The 21,434-nt window shown below is 39.6% G+C and overlaps 1 protein-coding gene across 2 annotated transcripts in view; it reads left to right on the top strand.

Moving 5' to 3' along the window:
* The first annotated feature begins 1,476 nt into the window (after positions 1-1,476).
* Positions 1,477-21,434, top strand: part of palm3 (paralemmin 3) — a 79,821-nt gene continuing 59,863 nt past the window's right edge. Inside the window, exon 1 of one of the 2 annotated variants that reach the window (XM_061983760.1) lies at positions 1,477-1,835. The gene's annotated coding sequence lies outside the window, so the exon portion shown is untranslated. Of the gene's footprint in view, positions 2,064-21,434 lie in introns of both variants that reach the window. The other variant, XM_061983759.1, reaches the window with a different exon arrangement.

Here is a 21,434-nt window from a genome sequence, read left to right as displayed (position 1 = left end):
CTACAACATGGCTGACGGGGACAAGACGCAGTCGCAGTGGAGGCACGTAAATAAGACCGCCCACAAAATGGCGCATCCTGAAGGGATGGTCAGAAAGCGGCTTGAAGGTGGTCTGTAAAACATAATCTGTGCAAAATTTTGCCACAAAAAACACAATTACCGGTACATGTTTTGTAGACCACAAGGAAGTGTTTTAAATGTAGAAAAAAAAAATCACAATTAGACCCCTTGAAACAAATAAACTCAAGGGCTTGCCTGTTGTCATTGCCCTTCCGCCAGTTGAATAGCCATGTACTACTGCAGTGTTTTTCAACCTTTTTTGAGCCAAGGCAGATTTTTTTCATTGAAAAAATCCTGAGGCACACCACAAGCAGAAATCATTAAAAAAACGAAACTCATTGACAATAAAAAGGTCGTTCTCGCAATTGTTGGATATGAATTCAAACCATAACCAAGCATGCATCACTATAGCTCTTGTCTCAAAGTAGGTGTACTGTCACCACCTGTCACATCACGCCCTGACTTATTCTGAGTTTTTAGGTGTTTTCCTGTGTGTAGTGTTTTAGTCCTTGTCTTGCGCTCCTATTTTGTTTTTTTTCCCTGTTTTGTTGGTATTTTCCAGTTGCAGTTTCATGTCTTCCTTGAGCGCTATTCTCCGCGCCTGCTTTGTTTTCGCAATCGAGACTATCCAAGTTGTGCGGACGCTATTCTTCTTTGTGGGGACATTGTTGATTGTCATGTCATGTACGGATGTACTTTGTGGACCCCGTCTCTGCTCCACACGCTGTAAGTCTTTGCTGTCGTCCAGCATTTTGTGTTTTGTTTACTTTGCAGCCATTCAGTTTTAGTTTCGTTTTGCAGAGCCATGCCTAAGCTTCAATGCCTTTTTTTAGCGGCACTCGCGTTTAAGCATTAGATACCTTTTTTACCTGCACGCTCCCGCTGTCGTCTGCATGTTGTGATCACGACAAACCATCGTTGTCTCACACGACGTGTTCCCGACCTCTACAAAGCGATTAGCTGCCTGCGTTGTACAGACACTCCACAACGGCACATTAATTGCGAATTATAATTACTGGTGTGCAAAAAATATTTTTAACCCAATTAGGTGAAATTACATAATCTCCCACGGCACACCAGACTGTATCTCACGGCACACTAGTGTAACCTGACTCTCGCCAGATCCTTGTAGTTTGCTGAGCTCCACACAAGGATCTGGGATCGAGGGAAATGATTGATTGATTGAGACTTTTATTAGTAGATTGCACAGTACAGTACATATTCCGTACAATTGACCACTAAATTGTAACACCCGAATAAGTTTTTCAACTTGTTTAAGTCGGGGTCCACGTTAATCAATTCATGGTACAGAGAGTTAACACTAGTGTGCCGCGGCACAGTGGTTGAAAAAGACTGTATCACTGTATATAAATGGTATTTGGTACTTTATAAATTGGACTACCGCCACCTAAAGGACTGGAGTGGAACTTGTAGTCTACTTGTTTTTTTGTGTGTTTGTACTTTTCCGATACTTTACAAATATTTTGCTCTTTTACATACTGGACTAGCATTACACTTGTTGCTAAGATTACATATTAGACAATTTATTCATTTAATTTTTTTGATTAACAGTAAAACACGTAGCTATAGCTGGCTAGCTAGCTAGCAAAAGTGAAGCGTAGCATCGTCCGGCAGCCATGATGGCGCAAGTTCAAGTAATTAAAGCATCCAACTGGCTGCAGCCGAGCATTGTTGGGAACACAACCCCGCCAGTCTGTGCTGCGAGGAAGTAGGAGGAGGGCCGGGGCTTCACACACACTCACCGCCGGAGTCAGGTAACCGCCGACTGGCTTCCTCCTCCTCGCACACACACGAAAGGACGCATAAGGAGAGCGCTTGTCTCTCCACTCCTTTTTTTTTTTTTTTTACTGTCACGTTCTCTTTTTTAGTTGGAGAAAGTTCAACAAAGTTTTTAACCTTTACTTCGTTTTATTAGTCTATTTCCGCGGCTTTTTTGTGCTAGTTTTGGACTGGACTCCTGTCAAGCGATCCAGTGTAAACAGGTGAGTCTACTTTCACTTTCGCCATTTTAACTCAATTTGCTACTATTAATTATTACCTTATTATTTAGATTTTTGAAAGCAGTCCAGCTGCTGGATGTGAGCCCATTCATGAGCTATGCATAGCTGTTCACTTGTCTTACCTGGAAAGTTACACTACAATTTAAGTGTCACTTGTGTATTTTTAAAGTCCCCATTTTGTTCTGGAAACGATGCAAATGTCACTCACATCGTGAAAAAAACTGATTTAATCTGTGTGGGATTTTGCAGTAGCCTATTGATTTTGTGTCACATCATCAGGAACTCTTTCAGTTTGCAAGTGTGCCTTTGAACACTTTTATGAGTAATAAAGTCCAGGTCTGCAGGCTATTTGGACCACTTTTATGATGCAGTAGTTTAGACACCAGGACACTCATTTGACACTTTCAAGCAGTTGCATCTCACACTTACTGTATGTGCAAGGTCTTGAGTTCTACTCGGTTAACCACACAGGCTTTTATGACTCACATAGGCCTATTTAGACCCCGTTTACACTAAGCCGGATAAGGTTATCACACCTAACCTTATCCGTGTCCACACACAACAATGCCAACGTTTAAGACCCCAGCACCCTCCGTCCGCCGGCGCAACACGACCTAGCACGCATGCGCGGAAAATGCGCACATCATAGTCATCTCCAGTGTTGCTTTGCGTGCAAGTTCTTAAATGTAACTTATCTGAACCATATCCAGTGTTGTGGTATTTCAATTAACTTGAATCCTGTGCGCTGTGCATACTTGCCAACCTTCCCGATTTTCCCGGGAGACTCACGAATTTCAGTGCCCCTCCCGAAAATCTCCCGGGGCAACCATTCTCCCGAATTTCTCCCGATTTTCACCAGGACAAAAATATTCGGGGCGTGCCTTAAAGGCACTGCCTTTTAGCGTCCTCTCTCACCTGAAAAGGAGACTATTATATATATCTAGGGCTGCAACTAACGATTAATTTGATCATCGATTAATCTGTCGATTATTACTTCGATTAATCGATTAATAATCGGATAAAAGAGACAAACTACATTTCCATCCTTTCCAGTATTTTATTGGGGGAAAAAAACAGCATAATGGCGTCATGTTCTTTCAACTTACCAAATAAAACAAGGAAAATGTTACAAAAATGCACACATTTGACACCCCTGCTATAAAATTAAATCTGATAAATGTATCTATAAAAAGCAGAGCCTGACGACGCATGCGCATTTATCACATCTCTCTCGCTCTCTTTGTCTCTGCCCCTCCCTCACGAATGTTGCTCCACGCACAATTTGTTGTGTTTTTAACCTTCTTAACCCTGAACGTATATTGAAAATACACGCAACCCTAACTCAAAATGCCGGACATTTGAGGCATTTAAGAAACACCGCCCGACAGCTCTGCAAAAGAGGGCATGTCCGGTGAAAAGAGGACGTATGGTCAGGACCTAGCCCTGTCGCCACTAGCATGCTAGCAGCGATCGGTTTCACGTCCGGTGAAACCGATCGCTGCTAGTCCTCTTTTGCTAGCATGCTAGCAGCTAACGGGCTATGATAGACTGACCATACGTCCTCTTTTCACCGGACATGTCCTCTTTTGCGGAGCTGTCAGGGCGGATTTTCATTCTGATTCTGATAAATGCCTCAAATGTCCGGCATTTTGAGTATTATTTACACAACGTGCAGAACGCTACTTAATATGTCCGTGTGGAAACTCGTTCGGTACACTTCCGCACCGAAACAAAACCCCCGTACCGAAACGGTTCGATACAAATACACGTACCGTTACACCCCTATTATTTAGATTATTGTTTCTGAGCTGTTTGTAAATGTTGCAGTTTATAAATAAAGGTTAGAAAAAAAAACAAAAAAAGAAAAACTTAGCTCCTGCGCATGCGCGTAGCATAGATCCAACGAATCGATGACTAAATTTATCGCCAACTATTTTTATAATCGATTTTAATCTATTTAATCGATTAGTTGTTGCATCCCTATATATGTCTCCGTTATCCATAGGTTTATCTATAACCCATAAAGTAGGCAGGCACGGAGCTATTTCTGACACACAACATCCGGATTCCCATCATGCATTGCTTCAAAACTCCGGCAAGTAGTAATGTCCAAAAACATAACAGAGACGAAGCAAAAGAACGAAGAAGAGACATGGCGACGGCGAGTAAGAAGAAGAAGTACGCTTGCAAGTTCCAAAATTATTGGAAAAAAATAATTTCAGTTCATCCAGGACAGCTCGAAGGGGAAGGGGTATGCTGCCTGCAAATTTTGTAGATCAGACTTCTCCATTGAACACGGTGGCCGAACGGATATGCTCATTCATGAACGGATTATTTATTTATATATATATATATATATATACATATATATATATATATATATATATATACATATATATATGGAGAAATACTTGAAAATATATACACCCCGCTAACCCCACACGCACACACCTCAACCCCCCCCCCCCCCCCCCCCCCCAATCTCCCGAATTCGGAGGTCTCAAGGTTGGCAAGTATGGCACTGTGGGGCCCTATTGTAGTGAATCCCACCTGAGACATCATAAATTAATAAAATCTTTATTAGACACGTAAACAATGTGATAAAGAACATTTAACATTAATCTAGGGATCTAGATATCTGGTCAGGACCCGCCTCACTCTTTTGCCTTCACCTTCATTGTCCATACGTTTTTGGTGACTTTATAAACTCTGGACCGAGACGTCGAGTCCGCGACATACATGGCGGACAATAACTGATACAGTCTGCTTTGCCAGTCCAAAAGCATTCACCGTTTTCCTAGACGGCCAGGTAATACAAAGCACACCCTGCCTTTTTTTATCAAATCCACGGGAGCTTGCGTTCTCCTTGTCTCTCCTTCGACAAATGGACAAAGTTTTTCGCTAAGTAGCATCACAGCTGACCCGGCCGGACATTGGAAAGTTCTCTTTCCGTCTGAGAAGTGTTGTATCCCAAATAGCTGCAATCGCTTTCTCTTAAGGTATTCATGTGTGATTTCCACAAGCGTCTGTACATGTAGAAGAAGGAGAAACACGGGCATGTCTGGATGACTCGCCTTCATATTTCCAGTGGTTAGCTCTGAGCTACCAAAACTGCTTTATTATGAATCTGGCTGTGGCATGTTCTTTCTGATGTCACTTCCTGTTTGGGTGAGGTCTTTCTGGCATCACTTCCTCTCTGAACTCACTTTGTAAACGATCAATGAGTCCATACAAAGCTAAGTGCCGGAGATTCAAGAAATACACGGCGCACTTACTCGTGTAAAAATGTGTCCGAGGAGGGGGACCTTAAACGCTGGTTTAGTGTGGCTGAAACGGGGTTTAGGCTAAATAATTATTCGTTTAAGGGGTTAAACGACTTAGTGTAGACATGGCCTTAATGTATGTGCAAGGTCTTGAGTTCTACTAGGTTAACCACACCGGCTTTTATGACTCACGTAGGCCTACTGAATGGCAACACTCTTGCAACTATCCAAGCTATTATTGGTCTGCAAGGTTTGTTTGTGGCAAACCTCATCTGAGCAATGCATCAAACAAACACTGCTTTGCATGCAGCGGAGCATGCTGATTTGTAAATAAAGTTCCCAGCAGGAGCTCCTCAAATGCTGCTGCTTCTGTCAAGCTCCAAACGGAGGGGTCTTAAGGCCTTTTACGCCAAGGGGTGACGCTCACTTCTGGTTTAATTTGACACACAGGAAATACGTTCTTTTTGAAGGCTTGCTAACAAGCACAGTTAGGCAGTGCTTCTCGATTATTTTCCGTCATTAACCCACCTGGGGGAAATACATTTTCCGCGACCCTCCTGATTTGAATTGCTTTTAAAAATGTAATAATATTGATGTATTTATCCAGTGTTGGCGTTAACACACTTTAAGTGTCTTTTTACGCATTGAAATCAGAAAGGACGCGCATTTTTGGAAGTCCGCGTGTCCCCTGAGAAGCAAATTTCTATTTTTATTTTTACCGACCCTGCCTTCTCTCTGTCAAAACAGTGTTTTGTTTATATTTGCAGAGTCACATTTCCGTCCCCGTTTATTGCGTTTTTATTGATCCACTTCAAAGTAATGAACTTCCCGGTACAATTTCTTAAATTTTGACTCGCCAAAAGTTTTATCAATCACAAATACTGCATTTCCGTGTGTTAATGTTTTCGTCATGGCGAAAGGAGACACTTTTCAGCAAATAGCTCACTTATGAAGATGGAAAGATGTTTTGCACGCCATGTAAACGGGCTAATAAAAAGAACACCTTTACGACCGGGTGCACTGATTTTCAAAGATCCAGCCTCACCAGGCACCAAAAAACATCATGTTACATCCTGCTTGTCGGCTCCAAGACCGTAGTCGAGGAGCGCAGGGGAGACACCCTTTTTCCAAAACGCAATATAGAATGTGAGATATAACAGGATAATGCATACATTTATTATTTGTTTTCAAAACGGTTAAAAAAAAAAGTGGGACCCCAAAAATTTACTTTGGGACCCCATTTTTATGATTTGATGGGGTTCCTGGGACCCCATTTTGAAAATTCCTAGCGCTAACACTGATTTATCTGTACTGCACTGCCATATGTATTATTGAAGTCAGAAAGTGCTTTTTTTTTTTAACATGCCTCAAAACAGCAGCTTGGAATTTGGGACATGCTCTCCCTGAGAGAGCATGAGGAGGTTGAGGTGGGCAGGGTTGGGGGGGGGTTGAGGTGGGGGTAGGGGGTAGCGGGGGGTGTATATTGTAGCGTCCCGGAAGAGTTAGTGCTGCAAGGGGTTCTGGGTATTTGTTCTGTTGTGTTTATGTTGTGTTACGGTGCGGATGTTCTCCCGAAATGTGTTTGTCATTCTTGTTTGGTGTGGGTTCACAGTGTGGCGCATATTTTTAACAGTGTTAAAGTTGTTTATACGGCCACCCTCAGTGTGACCTGTATGGCTGTTGACCAAGTATGCCTTGCATTCCCTTGTGTGTGTGAAAAGCCGTAGATATTATGTGACTGCAAAGGCAGTGCCTTTAAGGTTTATTGGTGCTCTGTACTTCTCCCTACGTCCGTGTACACACCGGCGTTTTAAAAAGTCATACATTTTCCTTTTTGAAACCAATACCGATAATTTCCGATATTACATTTTAAAGCATTTATCGGCCGATAATATCGGCAGTCCGATATTATCGGGCATCTCTAATTTTTACTGAAACTCGATTTTCAGTGTGGGGGCAAACAGCGGAGAGTATTTTTTTTTGTTCTTGAATTTTTATTAATTTACACGTGTTGCTATTTCATAGGTTGATTGGCAACACTAAATTGGCCCTAGTGTGTGAATGTGAGTGTGAATGTTGTCTGTCTATCTGTGTTACACGTGTGGCTATTTCATAGGTTGATTGGCAAAACTAAATTGGCCCTAGTGTGTGAATGTGAGCGTGAATGTTGTCTGTCTATCTGTATTGGCCCTGCGATGAGGTGGCGACTTGTCCATGGTGTACCCTGCCTACCGCACGAATGCAGCTGAGATAGGCTCCAGCACCCCCCGAGACCCCAAAGGGGACAAGTAGTAGAAAATGGATGGATGGATGGATGTTGCTATTTCAATGTTGATCATGTAAATTTATTATTTAAAAAAAGAATGAAGGTTATGGCAAACAGGAAAATGGTTGTCAGTTTAAACTATTTTCCCTAAAATATACATTGAGGCTATAAAGTGTTTTATCCAATTACTCGAACAAAAAAATCGATACATTACTCGATTATTAAAATAACCATAAGCTGAAGAAGAAGAGAGATAAAATAACTGATAACTGCACCCCTACTCTGTTCTTGTGTACTTACTAGAGATTGACTTATATGTTTTTTTAGGGCCGATACCGATTAGTAGTAGTCAAGGAGGCCGGTAACCGATATTTGGAGCCATTATTCATCTCCAGCAAAGATGAAAAGTAAACAGCCGGTCAAGGCTTTAATTTGTTTTTTAACATTATTTTTGAGGAAATGTCGGACCAGTAGCGAGACAGTGTTTTATGCGACACTAATGTTGTTGTTGATTTAGCGCCAAATAACATCAAGGGATTTCACAAACACCCTTATTACGTGTGTCTAATGCTGCGGGTCAGAGGAAAATCAACATTTGCATTCCAAAATTTATAAAAAAATATGTGAATTCTCTACATTGCAATAACTCAACTTTATAGCAATGTATGGATTTAATGCATTTAAGTTTCCTTGTGAGGAACCCTGAAATATTGCAAACATTTAAATGCAATCCATTCTAGGCTCCTTATACAATAGATGAGACATTTTTCAAGCTGGCCGACATAATTTGTTTCTGGATGTTGCAGAACATTTAAGAATGCTGCCTCTTTTTCTTTACCTGTATAATAATCCTCCTTTTTGTCAATATATTTACACAAAGTTGGGATTTTTGTCAGAGATATCTTTTCAGTCATCTTAATGTCCACCCATGTATGTCGCGTTGTTATTTGATTGAATCACGGGACATGACACTTGCCTCGCTCCTTTAATGAGCCCACACTCCTTGCTGTGGACGGAGTCTTGTTCGTTGCAGTCGCAAAACAAACAAAACAGAACCATTAAGACGCCGGGAAAGAAAGACAAAAACTAGATTTGCCAGCAAAAATGGAAGTTTTGAAAGTTAAGCAGAAGAGCTATACTGTGTACAAACGACCAACATTGCAGGAGGAAGAGAAAGGTGCGTGGCTGCGTAAGCGCTGCAGTAAAAAAAAAAAAAAATAGAAGCAACCACGGCAAACAGGCTATAGTGCTTGAGCAGTGTTTATAACTATCTACTTGACTAATTATTTATTTTTTTAAATACTAAATAGTAAATACTGCTATCATACGTGTAAATATTGTATCTGCTGATCTGTTGTAGTTGTAAAAAAAAAAAAGATATAATGGTCCATCTCTAGTATTTACTACTGTTAGTTAGATTAAACACTGCTGCCATCCAGCTGCAGGCTTGTGTATCGTTCTAACATGAATACTAGTGTATACCCATAAATAATGAACATTTCCTCAACCGTTCCTGACTACATTGACCCTCTCACTGCCACTGGGGTTCTGATCCACTATTTGAGAAGCAATGAGCTATGTTTACACTACAACGACCTTGTTTTTTTATTTGCGCTTTTGAAAGCTTTAACGTATAATGACGATGTTCGAACAATTGTTTTGGTACGCCCTACTTTTTGTAGGATTCAGATTTTGGCCAAAAGTTTGCCCCTGGCCCGTTTTTTGCTCAAGTAACATTTTGCAGAATCGTAAAGCCAAACAAAATCCTACACGTCTTGTCATGTTATTAATTCTCTTCATGAGTCCTACTGTGTTCGTAACGTGTCTTTATTACAAACTGTGCCTATGTTAGCCGGAAATCATTCTCTCTTAGCGAAGTCGCCCCTCTATGACATCATTACTGGTTGACTGTAGTTCAAGATCGAACCCATAGTTAAGTCCCAAGGTACCACTCTCTTTCCCACCTCCCTCTCTGTCATCGCCTTCTTTGCTAACAAGAATTCTTCAATTAAGATTTAAGTGATTTTAAACCTTAATTTATTTATTTAATTCATCATTTAAAAGTATTCCACATTTTTTCTTCATTTATATCTATGAAAAATATCTCTAAAATGTGTTTATGGTATTATTTTTGGGTGTCTAAAACCTATTTAATTGGATTTGGATTTTAGTTTAGTTGTAGTTTTTGTGCGATTTGGTCTTTGTCGGAACCTTTGAAACAGATTACTAACGGTGCCAAGTAGTAACCTTTATTTTTCCCTATGTACTCTAATCAATTCCAAACAATTAACTTGGCCTGGGCCGATAATACATTTTTCTGGACGATATATTGTCCCACAAATTATTGCCGATAAACTATATTATTGTCACTATTATTTGGAGATCATGCAATGTTATCATAATATTTCATAATAATAATGCAAGTAACCCTTTGAAACACGATAAACTTTTATTACTCATTACTGTAGTATATTTGTTTACCATTGTGCAGTAATTGAAAGGTCAAAAACATTTTAAATGTCCTAATTAAGTAAACAAACAATATAATTAAATGCACTCTCAATCTTTGTTAGCCAATTTGCACTTCAATATATTTTGAATATTGACATGACAGGAAATGTTGATTTTCCCCCTAGTATGAAAAACTGGGTAGGGTGGTTTGTTTTGTTGCCTCTTTTGCTGTCCCTCACTTTCCAACAAATTCGGCATACCGGCTTGTTTGTCCGTGTTGATGGGCTAATCTTGTTTGTTTGGTTTGATGCAAAAATATTCCCACACATGGAGGTTTGGTTTTGAAATCGTCATTTTTTTCTTCATGATCTGTGTTATTTTGAGGTGATTTTCACTAGCAAGTCAATGCTATTGAAGCTCTGTCCGTGCTCATTTAATTCTACTATTGAATAAACAAGCTTAAGTGCTGGGAGCAAGACAAAGTGAACTGTCTTGCACCCTGTTTGACGAAGAAAACAAACATACAAAGACACAGCAATGTATTGATGCCTGCAAAATTATCGAGTTAATTTTATTTATCGTTCAATTAACCGATTTATTGACAACCAACATAATACTAAACATTGATGATGCTATGGCCATTTCAAGCTGTGTGCATTCCAGAACACTAGTAGGCGATGACACTTCAAGACTGGAATTGGAATGTAAAGATAAACAGTAACAATGATAAGCACAGTAAAACTCCACATGGTTAGTGTTACCGTTTTAAATTAAAATGATTGACGAACTGAAATTGATAAATGCACTTTGATAAACTCACTGACTGACTGGCGCCAGCTCAAATTCTCACATGAAAACAAAAGACATTAACGTAATTCCCTATTAAGAAACGACATACCACAATATAAACTTATACAACCACATTACTGTCTGAGCTATTTAGTTGTGCACATTGAACCTACAAGCTGTGCTCTCTTAAAACAGAGTGATCGTTCTATACTAGAAGTGGGAATCTTTGGGCACCTCACGATTCGATTACGATTACAATTCAGGAGCTACGATTCGATTAAAAATCAATTATTGTTACATCTATAATTTATGTACCGTATTTTTCGGACTATAAGTCGCAGTTTTTTTCATAGTTTGGCCGGGCTCCAGTGCCACTTTTATATGTTTTTTTCCTTTTTTATTATGCATTTTCGGCAGGTGCGACTTATACTCCGGTGCGACTTATACTCTGAAAAATACAGTATATTGATGCAGTTTTACATTTCTTTTTGTTTCACTAAATAAACGTTTATCAATTGTAACTTCTAAAAACAGTGCATTTATAATGAGAAACTGTTAAATGAATTCCATCACATTTATTAAATTAATGAAAATGTGTGCAAAACTGTACCATAAGTGCCCTAAAATAAAGGAGCTGGTCGGATCTTTCAGTGAGGTGGCTCGCTGCAGTCAGCCAAATTGTATAATTGCTTTACTTTATTTACAATTAAAAAAAAAAACAATTATCGATTTATGACGTTTACTAAGCGATTTTATAATTGTTCATGTCTGAATTGCGATGCATCTAAAAAAATTTTTTTTCCCCCACCTTTATTCTATAGACAGAGGAATATGAGACGGAGGTGTTTTTACAGTGCGTTCAAAGTGAGCTGAACAGAGTGCCACACCACACCCAGAAATAATAATAATAACATCCATCCATCCATCCATCCATCTTCTTCCGCTTATCCGAGGTCGAGTCGCGGGGGCAGCAGCCTAAGCAGGGAAGCCCAGACTTTCCTCTCCCCAGCCACTTCGTCCAGCTCTTCCCGGGGGATCCCGAGGCGTTCCCAGGCCAGCCGGGAGACATAGTCTTCCCAACGTGTCCTGGGTCTTCCCCGTGGCCTCCTACCGGTTGGACGTGCCCTAAACACCTCCCTAGGGAGGCGTTCGGGTGGCATCCTGACCAGATGCCCGAACCACCTCATCTGGCTCCTCTCGATGTGGAGGAGCAGCGGCTTTACTTTGAGCTCCCCCCGGATGACAGAGCTTCTCACCCTATCTCTAAGGGAGAGCCCCGCCACCCGGCGGAGGAAACTCATTTCGGCCGCTTGTACCCGTGATCTTGTCCTTTCGGTCATAACCCAAAGCTCATGACCATAGATCGACGTAGATCGACCGGTAAATTGAGAGCTTTGCCTTCCGGCTCAGCTCCTTCTTCACCACAACGGATCGATACAGCGTCCGCATTACTGAAGATGCCGCACCGATCCGCCTGTCGATCTCACGATCCACTCTTCCCCCACTCGTGAACAAGACTCCTAGGTATTTGAACTCCTCCACTTGGGGCAGGGTCTCCTCCCCAACCCGGAGATGGCACTCCACCCTTTTCCGGGCGAGAACCATGGACTCGGACTTGGAGGTGCTGATTCTCATCCCAGTCGCTTCACACTCAGCTGCGAACCGATCCAGTGAGAGCTGAAGATCCTGGCCAGATGAAGCCATCAGGACCACATCATCCGCAAAAAGCAGAGACCTAATCCTGCAGCCACCAAACCGGATCCCCTCAACGCCTTGACTGCGGCTAGAAATTCTGTCCATAAAAGTTATGAACAGAATCGGTGACAAAGGGCAGCCTTGGCGGAGTCCAACCCTCACTGGAAACGTGTCCGACCTACTGCCGGCAATGCGGACCAAGCTCTGACACTGATCGTACAGGGAGCGACCGCCACAATCAGATAGTCCGATACCCCATACTCTGAGCACTCCCCACAGGACTTCCCGAGGGACACGGTCGAATGCCTTCTCCAAGTCCACAAAGCACATGTAGACTGGTTGGGCAAACTCCCATGCACCCTCAAGGACCCTGCCGAGAGTATAGAGCTGGTCCACAGTTCCACGACCAGGACGAAAACCACACGGTTCCTCCTGAATCCGAGGTTCGACTATCCGGCGTAGCCTCCTCTCCAGTACACCTATAATAACATATTTTATTTATTTTCATTTCAATAAATCTTAAAGTGCTGCAGTACAAACCAAATTTTAAAACAATAAAAGCTGAGCCATTAAAAAAGATAAAATACTAAGACTTAAACACTATCAGTGAAGCATAAAAAACACAAAATAGTGGGATTTCCAACAATGTATTTATTTTAGTTATTAAAAAAAATTACTTGATCAAAAGATTGCAATGTGTATAAGTACTTTTTGACTACATTAAACAATACTGTGATAATAATGATAAATGTGATAATTTTGGTCACGATAACTGTGATATGAAATGTTCATATAGTTACATCACTGGACTGTAACAAAGCACAACAAACATGTCCTAAGATAAGACCGTTGTTTAATGGGAGTAACGAGCGGTAGATGAATGACCCTGTCATTTGACAAAATACTGTTGACATCACAAATTACCTTTTTTGGAAGTGAAAAAGAAAAACATCTGGTGTACAGCCCATTTAGCATGAGGTTTCAAGGAGACGTTGAATGTAAAGAATCCCAACACAAGATTTGTGAGAATGTCACACTAGCAAAAGAACACATTGCACTGTTGATCTGCAGGTCTGTAAATCTTCACTAAGGAAGTCATTGTAGTTAAAAAGACATACTACAAATTGAACTACAGCTGCTGACACTCACTGTTCAAGGTTCGACAAAAAGGAAACAGCCACGGCTGAACTGTTGTAAATGATTTGTGATGCCTAAATTCATCATGAGGGCTTTGGTGGAACTTTGCCCTGCTTGTTTTTTTTAACTCACTCTCTTTCCAGTTAAGCGAGAATAAAAAACCCTGATCCAGTCACAAGATTGTACAAGCAAAGTATAAGTAGTTTTTTTTTTGCACATATCATCTGATTTATTCGTGTGACAGTTCAGTGATGTAACTTTGGTTCATTGGCATATTTTCCTCTGGGAGTACCTTTTACGCTGTGTTTGTATTCCCACTGATCTGTAGAGAAATATAGCTGCAGATGACAATGTCATATTGATTGAACATCTTGTTAGGCGGCAGCAATAAAATAGTTGCATATGATATTGTATACGTAGTCAAGTGAAAATATTAGTACACCCAACAGTAGAAAACTTCGACGACTGAATCACTTTACACAAAATAGTGGAAATCTGGCAAAACATGCCTACCGACCGAGTCACCTGTGATATTGTTTTTTATGTTAAATATAGCACATGGTGGGGCTATTACTGAATCCTATAGTTGGACTCTATTGGATAGAATTGACATTTGTCACACAGCTTTAAGGGGAACTGCACTTTTTTGGAATTTTGTATATCGTTCACAATCATTATGTAAGACAAGAAGACAGATGTATTTTTTTAATCAAAGTCAAAGTCAGTTTTATTCAATTATTTACATGTACAAGACATACCTGGAATCGAAATTACGTATTTCACACAGTTAGTGTGTTCTAACTCTTATATTAAACATAACGAGACAAACACCAATTTAAATATTATAGACGTGTTTCTTAACTTCCACAATTTTCAAAAATTATTGAAAAAATGTTTAATAACAGATTTCATAAACAAATTTAAAATACTCGCAGAGAACCAATATGGATACAAAGCTAATATTTCAACATCAATGGCTTTAAAGCTTGGGTACCTATGTTATATTCTTTAACAAAAAAAAAATCATATCTACATCATACAGTATATCGTAACAGTAATCATTTCTGAAAAAATCATACGTCTGCGTGCTGTCTCTGCCTTATAATTCAGGGTTTCTCGCAGCGCTTTGTTGTTAAGGCGGCCGCCTTAACAACAAAGAGCCACTGCCTAAACTAAAGTCTTAACAAGCTGCTCCGCTTAGTTCTGCCTCTGCCTCTGTCAGTACGTCTCTGCATCACCCAGCTGCCGAACACCCACCTAGAAAGATTGCAATACCTGCGCTTGCCTTTACGGCATACACTGCTAAAAAATAAAAAGAGGAAATCAGAGGAAGAAAAAGACGCTGTACATCTAAAAAAACAAAGGACCAAAACTCGAATAAATATTGGTCCGGCGTACTAAAAATGGAGTGCATTGTAGGCCAGTCTTGGACTAACTTTGGACGCGCAAGTGGCTGTTTTTCTTCTATTTTCTTCTATTTTTGTATAGTAATGTGAGTTACCGATAATCTGCAACAAAATGCGAACTAGGGGATCCTTCGATGCGGGCACCAAACTTTTCGTGTCGTCCTCGCCAGTTTCGGGTCCTAAATGGCTATCAAATGCACCAACTTGTCGAAATACCTACTCAGACTTCTTCCGTGCAGGTAAGATGCATGATTTTTGATCTAGAATAAACTTACAGGGAGCAAGGAAGTGAGGAAGCAGCAGACCACTCGATGACGTAAACAAAGGCACACAAGCTTGTGATCACGTCGCCGCTATAGTTTGTCTGCGTTAGAGCTTATAATAACATACTAATAATTTTAATATTAATAATGTTAATATTCAAGTCACGAAATGTAAATTCAGTGTTATTGCCGCTTTTTGTATGGTTATTTATTGGATTTTATGGGCGAAATAATGGAGCTCCCATTGGCTCCGTTGTAAGTCGACTTTTATTTACGTTTATTTAATATTTAGAATGCATTAAAAAAAAATCCTCCATTGTCATGTTTTTCATAATGATTGTGAACAATAGGCAAAATTCCAAAATAAGTGTATTTCCCTTTTAAGGGGGCTGACTGGCACTTGGGTGTAAAATTGGTCGAAAAACTAAGCCATCATCAAGCCAAACATCTATATTCAGCAACTAATTGCCCATAGGTCTTTGACCATCTATCTAATGATTATAAAACTTTACAGATATCCGTGATACATGTATGCTAGCAAGTGTTTGATCATAACCCAAAGGGCGCATCGCAAATGTAATTTACGGTCATGTCATGTTTACAAATTGTTTTTTGTCACACTTTCATAATCTGTCACATAACCATTGTGTGTTGTGTTTGCTGCTACTTTCCTACATCCTTGCACATTATTTCAGCCTCGAGCAGTGTGTACTATATGCTAAAATATGTCACACACATCGACTCGAAGAATAACATGGAGCTTGTGTTTTCCCTACATGCTGGAGTTTCTGCAGCAAATTTTTGTTTTCTGCCCACTTAGGCTCAAGACTGTTTATTCTTTCACTTTAGGAACTAAAAAATAATTCATTTTGCATTTTAATGTAACTGAAGTTAGTGCAGTAGGTTTAAAAATGTATTTATCTTTTATTTTTCTAGCTGCAGCACCTTTGACAGAAGTCTGTTGCCTTCCACTTTTAAAAAAAACTGCTTGTCTTTGCTTTTACTGGAGTTAGCACAGGCATTTATTTTTCTGTGTGCCTAACATTAGGCTGAAATGGACAGGGTAGATCTGATCTGTCCATTTGTGCTTCTGTCGCATCGGCATATGTCAGATTCATATCGGATTTTAGCTACATTTGGAAGAGCCTGATTCAGAGCTGAGAATATCTAACTCCGTGAATTTTTCTCTGTTTGCTCCCATGATGCATAGCTGGGATACTTGTGAGAAAAAACTCAGACACTTGAACCATGTAGTGTAAATCCAGGCTAAGGTCATGTCCACATGAACACGGATACCTAATAAACGCATACTTATTTCTGCATTAGGCCTCTTGTACATACGCAAACACACACTTTTTTTCTTAAAGAGGCAGACTTTTAAACTCTGGCCAAGGTGAAGATTTACAAAACTCTCCGCTCAGTGTATGCATGTACACGGCACAAACGGAGACTTGTTCTCCTCTGATGACGTCACGGTTGTGCGCTGTCATTTCCAAAGCTCAACAACGCTGCCTTGCTGGCTTTTAACGCACTATAAGAAGACGTACTGTATGTTTGAATGTAAACATGCTGCTACTTTCACTCAACATTGATGAAATTGACCTACCAAAATGGGCTTTTGGTAGGTCTTAAAAAAGATGCATAATGTTCCCAAGGCTCTGTATAAATGCAGGCTGGTTTTAAAGACATTGTACATGTTATTGTACATCTAGTATATCAAAATAAACATTATGAGGTGTAATGCAACCATGTCTGCTTTTGCAGCTTTTCTAGCCTTCTGATTGGACCAAATGTGCATGACAGTTGGTGTATGACAGTTTTGAAACTACATCTGTGTGGATGGAGATAGTTTCAACCCCGGACATGCGTTTTGTAAACTATCTGTTTTCGTGTAGACATTGCCTTAGACACGAAAACAAAAGGATATGTTCTGACTGAAAAGCAGGTAGAAGGAGATTTTTTTTTTTAACAGAAAGATGCAGTGCAGCCAGCAGATATTAAACTCATCTCTTACACTAACTTGTCACACTGGCTGATGGATGGATTTTCAGGAAGAGGGAAATTCCTCACTCTAGCATCGCTCTTGGCGTATCTCTCCCGCTCCTGCCACAGTTCTAGTGATGTTGGACTCTAATCTCTCTCCTCTTTACTAACTATATCACTACCATAGCAGTTTTCTCTGTTACAGTCTCCAGTAAAAACAGCATGTGAGACAACCAAAAACCTAATAATTGTCGTGCTTGTTCTTTCAAAATGAACCACCTTAGATAGCTATTTTCCGTTGTTGGTAGTAAATTGTAACATGTCTAAAATGTGTGTAAAACAATGTGGTTGGGTCTTCTATTTGGAAAGTTAAGGATGCATTGTAGAAGGCCAAATACAGCTGAAAAGGTCGTTTTTTTTACAATCCTGGAAATTCCAACAATCTAAGGACCATCAGAATGTCCAATTTGGCTGAATGTCTTCCGTTGTCTTTTACTTCAGCATTTCACCGCAAGTTGTGTCAATGCGCTCTGTTTCCACTGACCTCAATAATTTTTCAACATTGCACAGAAACACTTGGCTCCAGACTTGTTATTATGGGTGAACCGGAGATTAGTCTCACACAAATATGGTTCACCTGGAAACAACATTACGGAGACACAAGGACAATGGCCTTACTTGGCTTTAAAGACAGTGGGTGCGGTGAACAATAGCTCAACATATCAGGACTAATACGCCTCATAATTATTTTTCAATAAGGTTTTAGTCGGTGTACAAATGAAGCTTGATGGTTTTGTCCATAAAGTTTGCAAAATCTGCATTGAAGCTTTTTCAAGAACCCAAAGCTCATCCGTTTAAAGTCAGTGTGTTCTGATCAGGGTTTTATGCTGCTGATTCCGATCGCCCATGAGTGAGATATACCGATACCTATCACATGCATTATCTGTAAAAAATGTTTTAAAAGTATTTATGGTGAGTGGTATTGACAGTGTAAAAAATATCAACACAATATTTAAACAAGTTCCTTTTTCTCTTTTATGACGTATAATTGTTTGAGCAAAAAACATAATCAACAGTACACAATACCTAAACAAAAGCATAAATCGGGGCTGTATGCTTAGCTTTTTCACTAGTACCACCGGTGCTACTAAATGAAAAAAATTAGTAGCACAGAATTTTTTTGGTACATTTAGTAGCAATATGAAATGTCTTAAATCTCACAATTTCTTTATTAACACTCAAATAACGTACACATGTGCACTATAAACACAATGCCATCATAAGGCCTACTGTAACGTTTAATTAAACACAGAGAACATCCCTAAACTGTGCTAGCGCTGTCGGTAACATGAGTGTAGGGCTGGTCGATATGGACCAAAACTCTTATCTCAACATAAAGTAGTATACAAGAACACAATGGATGTTACCATTTTGTAGCGTTTATTTTATGTTTATATTTATAGTCTTACAAACCTAGATAAGGGAAGAAGTGTAAAGAAATAAAACTGAGGAAGGAAAATAATTTAAAAGAAAACCTCAACCCTCAACAAAACCTCTGGAGCTTCTATTTCTTCATGCTGTTAACTATCTGTCTAGCTGCACATGCTGGGAACAAGTAGAGAGAGCTGAATAAAGCGGATGTGTTTATTTTGCAATGAAGTAAACGCAGTCTCAAAGGAATGTAACCTGCAGAGGCACTTTCTGACAAAACCTCCACATTTTGATGTCCAGCCCCTTAGCCCTTCGGCTCTTGAAACCGCAGCCCTCTTCATTACATAGTTGACTAGCCCTGCTCTAGAGTCTTAGAGTCTAGTTTACATTCTGCTGTAACATGGTTCAATCTAGACTTGTTAAAGTGGACAAATCAGTGTACTTATTTCTTAGCTTCACAGCTAATTTATCAATTAGCATACCTTATTCTCTGCTCCTGTTTGCTCTTATTTGTTGTGTAACATATTTGGTCTTGTCCTTTAGTGCTAATAATTTTTGTAAGAATTTTAGTTTATTTGCCGAAATGTATTGTTAGCTGTTTTCTGCTTTTCCCAGCTGGGGGACCAAAAAAACAAAACAAATATCAGCCAAAGGGCATCGGCTTTTGGGATTAGCATCGAAACGCCTGAATCGCCATTGACTGATAGCCTACTTTTACAGGGAATTCAGCTGATACTGATATTGATTGGCTCCTCTTTAGTTTAAGGTAACATAAAGCAAATATATAGATACAGAGGAGAGTTGAATATCATTAATGATTGATGAATGTGCTGAAAAAATATAAATTGTTAAAGTAATGAATGGTTGATGCCTAATTCCTATATGTTATTTAGTGGAGCTGTACTCAATTACAATTTTATAGTTCTCTTACTGATTTTTGTCTTTGAAGCAATCAAGGACTGATTACATTATTCAAAAGGGACCTGCGTAGGTGAATGCATTTGTGATGTTCTGTTACTGAAGAAAGGATTAAATCAAGTAATTGTTGAATTCGTATCAGTCTGAGATGCCTAACATGAAAGTGCGAAATGTCCTCTGATATTTGCTTTGTGAGGACAGTGTGTGTCTGCGTGTGTGTGGAGAAAACACACTTTCATTTGCAATTATCTGTTGATTTAAGGCCTCAGATGTCCTGTCCAAGTAGAGAAAGGCGGAGGTTGGAGAAACATTCTGTTTACTCGGTCTGTTGTTTCAACTTTGCTATCCTCTTGACTTTCTTTTGACACCATCAGCTATGTATTGATCCAGAATACTGAGATTAGACTGTAAGGACATGTCATTTGCTTGAGAAGGTCATTAACTTGGTTTGCAGTCAATGTTGCAATTCAGCATTGTAAAATCCAAGAACTTTCTTCAGAGATTAATTCTGTAACTTCAAAGGTTGAGTATGATTCATTTCAGGATGCTATTTGAACTCTGATTCTGAACTTTTATTTGGAAAAGAAATGATCTATCTCAGCGTGAAATCTTTATGAGGTATAATTAGTCACAACAATGAGCTAAATTACATTCTCCACTTGCATTGAAGTGTAGAAGCAAACCATTTGAACTTAACTTCACTGTATGGACACGTTTTAAAGTATGTTCTTCGCTCTCACTTTCTTTTTATCTTAACCACCCTACTTGAGGCTTGTCTTCCTTTTAATCCTTTTTTGGACATCCTTCATTCGATGAGGGTCCACTTAGGGATAAGTGTTGCAAAAAGCCAAATAAAAAGCAAGCCACACGTCTAGTATTTATCATTTAATTGTCTTTTGCAATATGCTGATGCCTCATTTGGTGTCATGCATACTTACGCTGCATTCCCAAATTTATGGTTGAACTCTGAATTGTATTCCTCAGTGTATTTTGACTTTAGAGATTCCAATGTTTATTGCCAGTAAAAGTTAGTTTTGATATCTACATTAACAGTACATGCTATTGATACAAAACATCCACATTTTCAACCTCAGATAGCAAATGTGTACATGTGTATTTGGTGGGATAAATTGTCTTGTTAGTCATGTTGTCGTGCACATGAGTTATAAAAATGGCAGATTTGAGTCAACAATTAACCAAATGGTGTTTCTATTTGACACACTTCACAGCTGGAGTACACATTATATATTGAATATACTTTTGGTCACAAGCCCCAAGCACAACAATGGAGCGGAGCACATAACCAGGCCAAATTATGCACATGGTGTTAAAGGCGAGTTGCCATCAAGCTTTGTCGTGTTTGTTTTCCAACATTGATGTGTGGTACTCTTTACTCTCTTCAATTTGAGTTTTTTGTTTGTTGCTTGCAGGGGTGTACTAAATAAATATCCTTTTTTTGGAATATGTTAAGAGTTCCACTTTCCACTTATAAGACAAACAAATTATTTTATGATTGTGAAAACCTGTTAAATCCAACTTAAGTTTTTGGAGGAGTTTGCTCCATAAGCAGCTTTTTCCTCTTTTCTTGCGTATGAGACCGCTACTTTATCTGCTCCAAATGTTAAGGATGAATAATGAAGGATGCAGTATAGGGCACTCCAGCAGCACATGTTGAGCATTGGTCAGTCAGGACGCAGATACGGGCTACAGACGAGCGTAGCTCACAGTGTTTCATGTTATGGTTCAAACTA

Source organism: Nerophis lumbriciformis, linkage group LG25 (assembly GCF_033978685.3).
Source record: "Nerophis lumbriciformis linkage group LG25, RoL_Nlum_v2.1, whole genome shotgun sequence".
NCBI classification, from domain to species: domain Eukaryota; kingdom Metazoa; phylum Chordata; class Actinopteri; order Syngnathiformes; family Syngnathidae; genus Nerophis; species Nerophis lumbriciformis.
Note: the sequence above shows the minus strand (reverse complement) of the source record. Positions and strands in the feature narration are given on the sequence as shown.